The following is a 9,617-nucleotide window of genomic DNA, read 5'->3' on the forward strand; positions in this document are numbered from 1 at the left end:
CACCTCTCCATCTCACTACACCCGCTCTACTACACCCGTACACGCCTCTCCATCTCACTACACCTGCTCTACACCTGTACACGCCTCTCCATCTCACTACACCCGCTCTACACCTGTACACGCCTCTCCATCTCACTACACCCGCTCTACTACACCCGTACACGCCTCTCCATCTCACTACACCCGCTCTACTACACCTGTACACACCTCTCCATCTCACTACACCCGCTCTAAACCTGTACACACCTCTCCATCTCACTACACCCGCTCTACTACACCCATACACGCCTCTCCATCTCACTACACCCGCTCTACTACACCCGTACACACCTCTCCATCTCACTACACCCGCTCTACTACACGCGTACACACCTCTCCATCTCACTACACCCGCTCTACTACACCCGTACATGCCTCTCCATCTCACTACACCCGCTCTAGTACACCTGTACACACCTCTCCATCTCACTACACCCGCTCTACACCCGTACACACCTCTCCATCTCACTACACCCGCTCTACTACACCCGTACACGCCTCTCCATCTTACTACACCCGCTCTACACCTGTACACACCTCTCCATCTCACTACACCCGCTCTACTACACTCGTACACGCCTCTCCATCTTACTACACCCGCTCTACTACACCTGTACACACCTCTCCATCTCACTACACCCGCTCTACACCCGTACACGCCTCTCCATCTTACTACACCCGCTCTACACCTGTACACACCTCTCCATCTCACTACACCCGCTCTACACCCGTACACGCCTCTCCATCTTACTACACCCGCTCTACACCTGTACACACCTCTCCATCTCACTACACCCGCTCTACTACACCCGTACACGCCTCTCCATCTTACTACACCCGCTCTACTACACCCGTACACACCTCTCCATCTCACTACACCCGCTCTACTACACCTGTACACACCTCTCCATCTCACTACACCCGCTCTACTACACCTGTACACACCTCTCCATCTCACTACACCCGCTCTACACCTGTACACACCTCTCCATCTCACTACACCCGCTCTACTACACCCATACACGCCTCTCCATCTCACTACACCCGCTCTACTACACCTGTACACACCTCTCCATCTCACTACACCCGCTCTACTACACCTGTACACACCTCTCCATCTCACTACACCCGCTCTACACACCTCTCCATCTCACTACACCCGCTCTACTACACCCATACACGCCTCTCCATCTCACTACACCCGCTCTACTACACCCATACACGCCTCTCCATCTCACTACACCCGCTCTACTACACCTGTACACACCTCTCCATCTCACTACACCCGCTCTACTACACCTGTACACACCTCTCCATCTCACTACACCCGCTCTACTACACCCGTACACGCCTCTCCATCTCACTACACCCGCTCTACACCTGTACACGCCTCTCCATCTCACTACACCCGCTCTACACCTGTACACGCCTCTCCATCTCACTACACCCGCTCTACACCTGTACACGCCTCTCCATCTCACTACACCCGCTCTACTACACCTGTACACACCTCTCCATCTCACTACACCCGCTCTACTACACCTGTACACACCTCTCCATCTCACTACACCCGCTCTACTACACCCGTACATGCCTCTCCATCTCACTACACCCGCTCTAGTACACCTTTTCACACCTCTCCATCTCACTACACCCGCTCTACACCCGTACACACCTCTCCATCTCACTACACCCGCTCTACTACACTCGTACACGCCTCTCCATCTTACTACACCCGCTCCACACCCGTACACACCTCTCCATCTCACTACACCCGCTCTACTACACCCGTACACGCCTCTCCATCTCACTACACCCGCTCTACTACACCTGTACACACCTCTCCATCTCACTACACCCGCTCTACACCCGTACACGCCTCTCCATCTTACTACACCCGCTCTACACCTGTACACACCTCTCCATCTCACTACACCCGTTCTACTACACCCGTACACGCCTCTCCATCTTACTACACCCGCTCTACACCTGTACACACCTCTCCATCTCACTACACCCGCTCTACTACACTCGTACACGCCTCTCCATCTTACTACACCCGCTCTACTACACCTGTACACACCTCTCCATCTCACTACACCCGCTCTACACCCGTACACGCCTCTCCATCTTACTACACCCGCTCTACACCTGTACACACCTCTCCATCTCACTACACCCGCTCTACTACACCCGTACACGCCTCTCCATCTTACTACACCCGCTCTACTACACCCGTACACACCTCTCCATCTCACTACACCCGCTCTACTACACCTGTACACACCTCTCCATCTCACTACACCCACTCTACTACACCTGTACACACCTCTCCATCTCACTACACCCGCTCTACACCTGTACACACCTCTCCATCTCACTACACCCGCTCTACACCTGTACACACCTCTCCATCTCACTACACCCGCTCTACTACACCTGTACACGCCTCTCCATCTCACTACACCCGCTCTACTACACCTGTACACACCTCTCCATCTCACTACACCCGCTCTACTACACCTGTACACACCTCTCCATCTCACTACACCCTCTCTACTACACCTGTACACGCCTCTCCATCTCACACCCGCTCTACACCTGTACACGCCTCTCCATCTTACTACACCCGCCCTACTACACCTGTACACAACTCTCCATCTCACTACACCCGCTCTACTACACCCGTTCACGCATCTCCATCTCACTACACCCGCTCTACTACACCCGTACACGCCTCTCCATCTCACTACACCCGCTCTACACCCGTACAAGCCTCTCCATCTCACTACACCCGCTCTACTACACCTGTACACGCCTCTCCATCTCACTACACCCGCTCTACACCCGTACACGCCTCTCCATCTCACTACACCCGCCCTACTACACCTGTACACGCCTCTCCATCTCACTACACCCGCTCTACACCTGTACACACCTCTCCATCTCACTACACCCGCTCTACACCCGTACACGCCTCTCCATCTCACTACACCCGCTCTACACCCGTACACGCCTCTCCATCTCACTACACCCGCTCTACACCCGTACACGCCTCTCCATCTCACTACACCCGCTCTACTACACCCGTACACGCCTCTCCATCTCACTACACCCGCTCTACTACACCTGTACACGCCTCTCCATCTCACTACACCCGCTCTACACCTGTACACACCTCTCCATCTCACTACACCCGCTCTACACCTGTACACACCTCTCCATCTCACTACACCCGCTCTACTACACCTGTACACGCCTCTCCATCTCACTACACCCGCTCTACTACACCCGTACACGCCTCTCCATCTCACTACACCCGCTCTACTACACCCATACACACCTCTCCATCTCACTACACCCGCTCTACACCCGTACACGCCTCTCCATCTCACTACACCCGCTCTACACCTGTACACACCTCTCCATCTCACTACACCCGCTCTACACCCGTACACGCCTCTCCATCTCACTACACCCGCTCTACACCTGTACACACCTCTCCATCTCACTACACCCGCTCTACTACACCCGTACACGCCTCTCCATCTCACTACACTCGCCCTACTACACCTGTACACACCTCTCCATCTCACTACACCCCTCTCCATCTCACTACACCCGTACACGCCTCTCCATCTTACTACACCCTCTCTACTACACCCGTACACGCCTCTCCATCTTACTACACCCTCTCTACTACACCCGTACACGCCTCTCCATCTTACTACACCCTCTCTACTACACCCGTACACGCCTCTCCATCTTACTACACCCTCTCTACTACACCCGTACACGCCTCTCCATCTTACTACACCCTCTCTACTACACCCGTACACGCCTCTCCATCTCACTACACCCTCTCTACTACACCTGTACACGCCTCTCCATCTCACTACACCCGCTCTACACCCGTACACACCTCTCCATCTCACTACACCCGCTCTACACCTGTACACGCCTCTCCATCTCACTACACCCGCTCTACACCCGTACACGCCTCTCCATCTCACTACACCCGCCCTACTACACCTGTACACGCCTCTCCATCTCACTACACCCGCTCTACACCTGTACACACCTCTCCATCTCACTACACCCGCTCTACACCCGTACACGCCTCTCCATCTCACTACACCCGCTCTACACCCGTACACGCCTCTCCATCTCACTACACCCGCTCTACACCCGTACACGCCTCTCCATCTCACTACACCCGCTCTACTACACCCGTACACGCCTTTCCATCTCACTACACCCGCTCTACTACACCTGTACACGCCTCTCCATCTCACTACACCCGCTCTACACCTGTACACACCTCTCCATCTCACTACACTCGCCCTACTACACCTGTACACACCTCTCCATCTCACTACACCCCTCTCCATCTCACTACACCCGTACACGCCTCTCCATCTTACTACACCCTCTCTACTACACCCGTACACGCCTTTCCATCTTACTACACCCTCTCTACTACACCCGTACACGCCTCTCCATCTTACTACACCCTCTCTACTACACCCGTACACGCCTCTCCATCTTACTACACCCTCTCTACTACACCCGTACACGCCTCTCCATCTCACTACACCCTCTCTACTACACCTGTACACGCCTCTCCATCTCACTACACCCGCTCTACTACACCTGTACACACCTCTCCATCTCACTACACCCGCTCTACTACACCTGTACACACCTCTCCATCTCACTACACCCGCCCTACTACACCTGTACACACCTCTCCATCTCACTACACCCGCCCTACTACACCCGTACACGCCTCTCCATCTCACTACACCCGTACACCCCTCTCCATCTCACTACACCCCTCTCCATCTCACTACACCCGCTCTACTACACCCGTACACGCCTCTGCATCTCACTACACCCGCTCTACTACACCCATACACGCCTCTCCATCTCACTACACCCGATCTACTACACCTGTACACACTTCGCCATCTCACTACACCCGCTCTACACCTGTACACACCTCTCCAACCCGCTCTACTACACCCATACACGCCTCTCCATCTCACTACACCCGCTCTACTACACCCGTACACGCCTCTCCATCTCACTACACCCGCTCTACTACACCTGTACACACCTCTCCATCTCACTACACCCGCTCTACTACACCCGTACACGCCTCTCCATCTCACTTCACCCGTACACCCCTCTCCAGCTCACTACACCCCTCTCCATCTCACTACACCCGCTCTACTACACCCGTACACGCCTCTCCATCTCACTACACCCGCTCTACTACACCCATACACGCCTCTCCATCTCACTACACCCGCTCTACTACACCTGTACACACCTCTCCATCTCACTACACCCTCTCTACACCTGTACACACCTCTCCATCTCACTACACCCACTCTACTACACCCATACACGCCTCTCCATCTCACTACACCCGCTCTACTACACCCATACACGCCTCTCCATCTCACTACACCCGCTCTACTACACCTGTACACACCTCTCCATCTCACTACACCCGCTCTACTACACCTGTACACACCTCTCCATCTCACTACACCCGCTCTACACCTGTACACGCCTCTCCATCTCACTACACCCGCTCTACACCTGTACACGCCTCTCCATCTCACTACACCCGCTCTACACCTGTACACGCCTCTCCATCTCACTACACCCGCTCTACTACACCCGTACACGCCTCTCCATCTTACTACACCCGCTCTACTACACCTGTACACACCTCTCCATCTCACTACACCCGCTCTACACCTGTACACACCTCTCCATCTCACTACACCCGCTCTACTACACCCATACACGCCTCTCCATCTCACTACACCCGCTCTACTACACCCGTACACACCTCTCTATCTCACTACACCCGCTCTACTACACCTGTACACACCTCTCCATCTCACTACACCCGCTCTACTACACCTGTACACACCTCTCCATCTCACTACACCCGCTCTACTACACCCGTACACGCCTCTCCATCTCACTACACCCGCTCTACTACACCCGTACACGCCTCTCCATCTCACTACACCCGCTCTACTACACCCGTACACGCCTCTCCATCTCACTACACCCGCTCTACTACACCCATACACACCTCTCCATCTCACTACACCCGCTCTACACCTGTACACACCTCTCCATCTCACTACACCCGCTCTACTACACCCGTACACGCCTCTCCATCTCACTACACCCGCCCTACTACACCTGTACACACCTCTCCATCTCACTACACCCCTCTCCATCTCACTACACCCGTACACGCCTCTCCATCTTACTACACCCTCTCTACTACACCCGTACATGCCTCTCCATCTTACTACACCCTCTCTACTACACCCGTACACGCCTCTCCATCTTACTACACCCTCTCTACTACACCCGTACACGCCTCTCCATCTTACTACACCCTCTCTACTACACCCGTACACGCCTCTCCATCTTACTACTCCCTCTCTACTACACCCGTACACGCCTCTCCATCTTACTACACCCTCTCTACTACACCCGTACACGCCTCTCCATCTCACTACACCCTCTCTACTACACCTGTACACGCCTCTCCATCTCACTACACCCGCTCTACTACACCCGTACACACCTCTCCATCTCACTACACCCGCTCTAGTACACCTGTACACACCTCTCCATCTCACTACACCCGCCCTAGTACACCTGTACACACCTCTCCATCTCACTACACCCGCCCTACTACACCTGTACACACCTCTCCATCTCACTACACCCGCCCTACTACACCTGTACACACCTCTCCATCTCACTACACCCGCCCTACTACACCCGTACACGCCTCTCCATCTCACTACACCCGTACACCCCTCTCCATCTCACTACACCCCTCTCCATCTCACTACACCCGCTCTACTACACCCGTACACGCCTCTCCATCTCACTACACCCGCTCTACTACACCCTTACACGCCTCTCCATCTCACTACACCCGCTCTACTACACCTGTACACACCTCTCCATCTCACTACACCCGCTCTACACCTGTACACACCTCTCCATCTCACTACACCCGCTCTACTACACCCATACACGCCTCTCCATCTCACTACACCCGCTCTACTACACCCGTACACGCCTCTCCATCTCACTACACCCGCTCTACTACACCTGTACACACCTCTCCATCTCACTACACCCGCTCTACTACACCCGTACACGCCTCTTCATCTCACTACACCCGTACACCCCTCTCCATCTCACTACACCCCTCTCCATCTCACTACACCCGCTCTACTACACCCGTACACGCCTCTCCATCTCACTACACCCGCTCTACTACACCCATACACGCCTCTCCATCTCACTACACCCGCTCTACTACACCTGTACACACCTCTCCATCTCACTACACCCGCTCTACACCTGTACACACCTCTCCATCTCACTACACCCGCTCTACTACACTCATACACGCCTCTCCATCTCACTACACCCGCTCTACTACACCCATACACGCCTCTCCATCTCACTACACCCGCTCTACTACACCTGTACACACCTCTCCATCTCACTACACCCGCTCTACTACACCTGTACACACCTCTCCATCTCACTACACCCGCTCTACTACACCCGTACACGCCTCTCCATCTCACTACACCCGCTCTACACCTGTACACGCCTCTCCATCTCACTACACCCGCTCTACACCTGTACACGCCTCTCCATCTCACTACACCCGCTCTACACCTGTACACGCCTCTCCATCTCACTACACCCGCTCTACTACACCCGAACACGCCTCTCCATCTCACTACACCCGCTCTACTACACCTGTACACACCTCTCCATCTCACTACACCCACTCTACACCTGTACACACCTCTCCATCTCACTACACCCGCTCTACTACACCCATACACGCCTCTCCATCTCACTACACCCGCTCTACTACACCCGTACACACCTCTCCATCTCACTACACCCGCTCTACTACACCTGTACACACCTCTCCATCTCACTACACCCGCTCTACTACACCCGTACACGCCTCTCCATCTCACTACACCCGTTCTAGTACACCTGTACACACCTCTCCATCTCACTACACCCGCTCTACACCCGTACACACCTCTCCATCTCACTACACCTGCTCTACTACACTCGTACACGCCTCTCCATCTTACTACACCCGCTCCACACCCGTACACACCTCTCCATCTCACTACACCCGCTCTACTACACCCGTACACGCCTCTCCATCTCACTACACCCGCTCTACTACACCTGTACACACCTCTCAATCTCACTACACCCGCTCTACACCCGTACACGCCTCTCCATCTTACTACACCCGCTCTACACCTGTACACACCTCTCCATCTCACTACACCCGTTCTACTACACCCGTACACGCCTCTCCATCTTACTACACCCGCTCTACACCTGTACACACCTCTCCATCTCACTACACCCGCTCTACTACACTCGTACACGCCTCTCCATCTTACTACACCCGCTCTACTACACCTGTATACACCTCTCCATCTCACTACACCCGCTCTACACCCGTACACGCCTCTCCATCTTACTACACCCGCTCTACACCTGTACACACCTCTCCATCTCACTACACCCGCTCTACTACACCCGTACACGCCTCTCCATCTTACTACACCCGCTCTACTACACCCTGTGAAGATGTAATTTACCCTCTCACTGTATATGCTGTACAGATTCCTATTTCAAGCTGGGTTCATGGTCTTATTTGAACCACTTCTGTGTACATTTCTATTGTTGTAGGTAATCACCCCCTAAAATGCAAGGTTATATCCTCTTGAGGCACTTCCATCCCTGGGAGTAGGGGGAGGTGGGCCTAGAGTCCAACTAGTGTAAACTCTGCTTACCTGGGAGATTCAGTCAGAGTGAGCTGAAACTTGAAGGGAGCAGGAGCTCCAGCCTGTGTGGCTGTGGACACGGACGGAGCTAGGCCTGTGTGGCGGCCCGTGGGATTGTGTGGAACTCTTTGGACTACTGTAAGGACGATTGCTTTGTAATCCGGTCCGAGGATTGTCGGGAAGGGCCCCCGAATCTGTTTTACGTGGACTTATCGTGTGCTGTTCCAGTGTTCTTGTGAATAAACCTGTTGGATCGTTCCTCGGCCTGTTGTCTCTCCTTGCTCTGCTGTACACCCCGTCACAAACTGGTTGGCAGCGCTGGGATCAGAGCAGAAGGAATGGAGGACAATGGCTCAACATCAGGAACCAGCACTGCAGAGTACAAGACCTGGACTTTGGGGAGCCTGCAATCAAAGGCCCGTGAAGTAGGAGTTCGTTTCAAAGGACTCTCCAAGGAGCAGCTGATTGAGGCGCTAGAAGGAGTCTGCTCGCAAAATGACGTGGAGGAAGGATCCTCACAGTAAAGGGAGGAAAGACGGGAGCTGGAGGTAAATACCCAAAAAAGTCAATGGATTGTGTGGTACAAGGAAAAGATGGCACTGCTTGGAGATGAGGCCACCATAGAAGATAAGAGGGAGGCCATGCGTGGAGCTGAAGAGAAGGAGCGCAGGATGGAGGAGATGG

Source organism: Anomaloglossus baeobatrachus, chromosome 3, assembly GCF_048569485.1.
Source record: "Anomaloglossus baeobatrachus isolate aAnoBae1 chromosome 3, aAnoBae1.hap1, whole genome shotgun sequence".
Lineage (NCBI taxonomy): Eukaryota > Metazoa > Chordata > Amphibia > Anura > Aromobatidae > Anomaloglossus > Anomaloglossus baeobatrachus.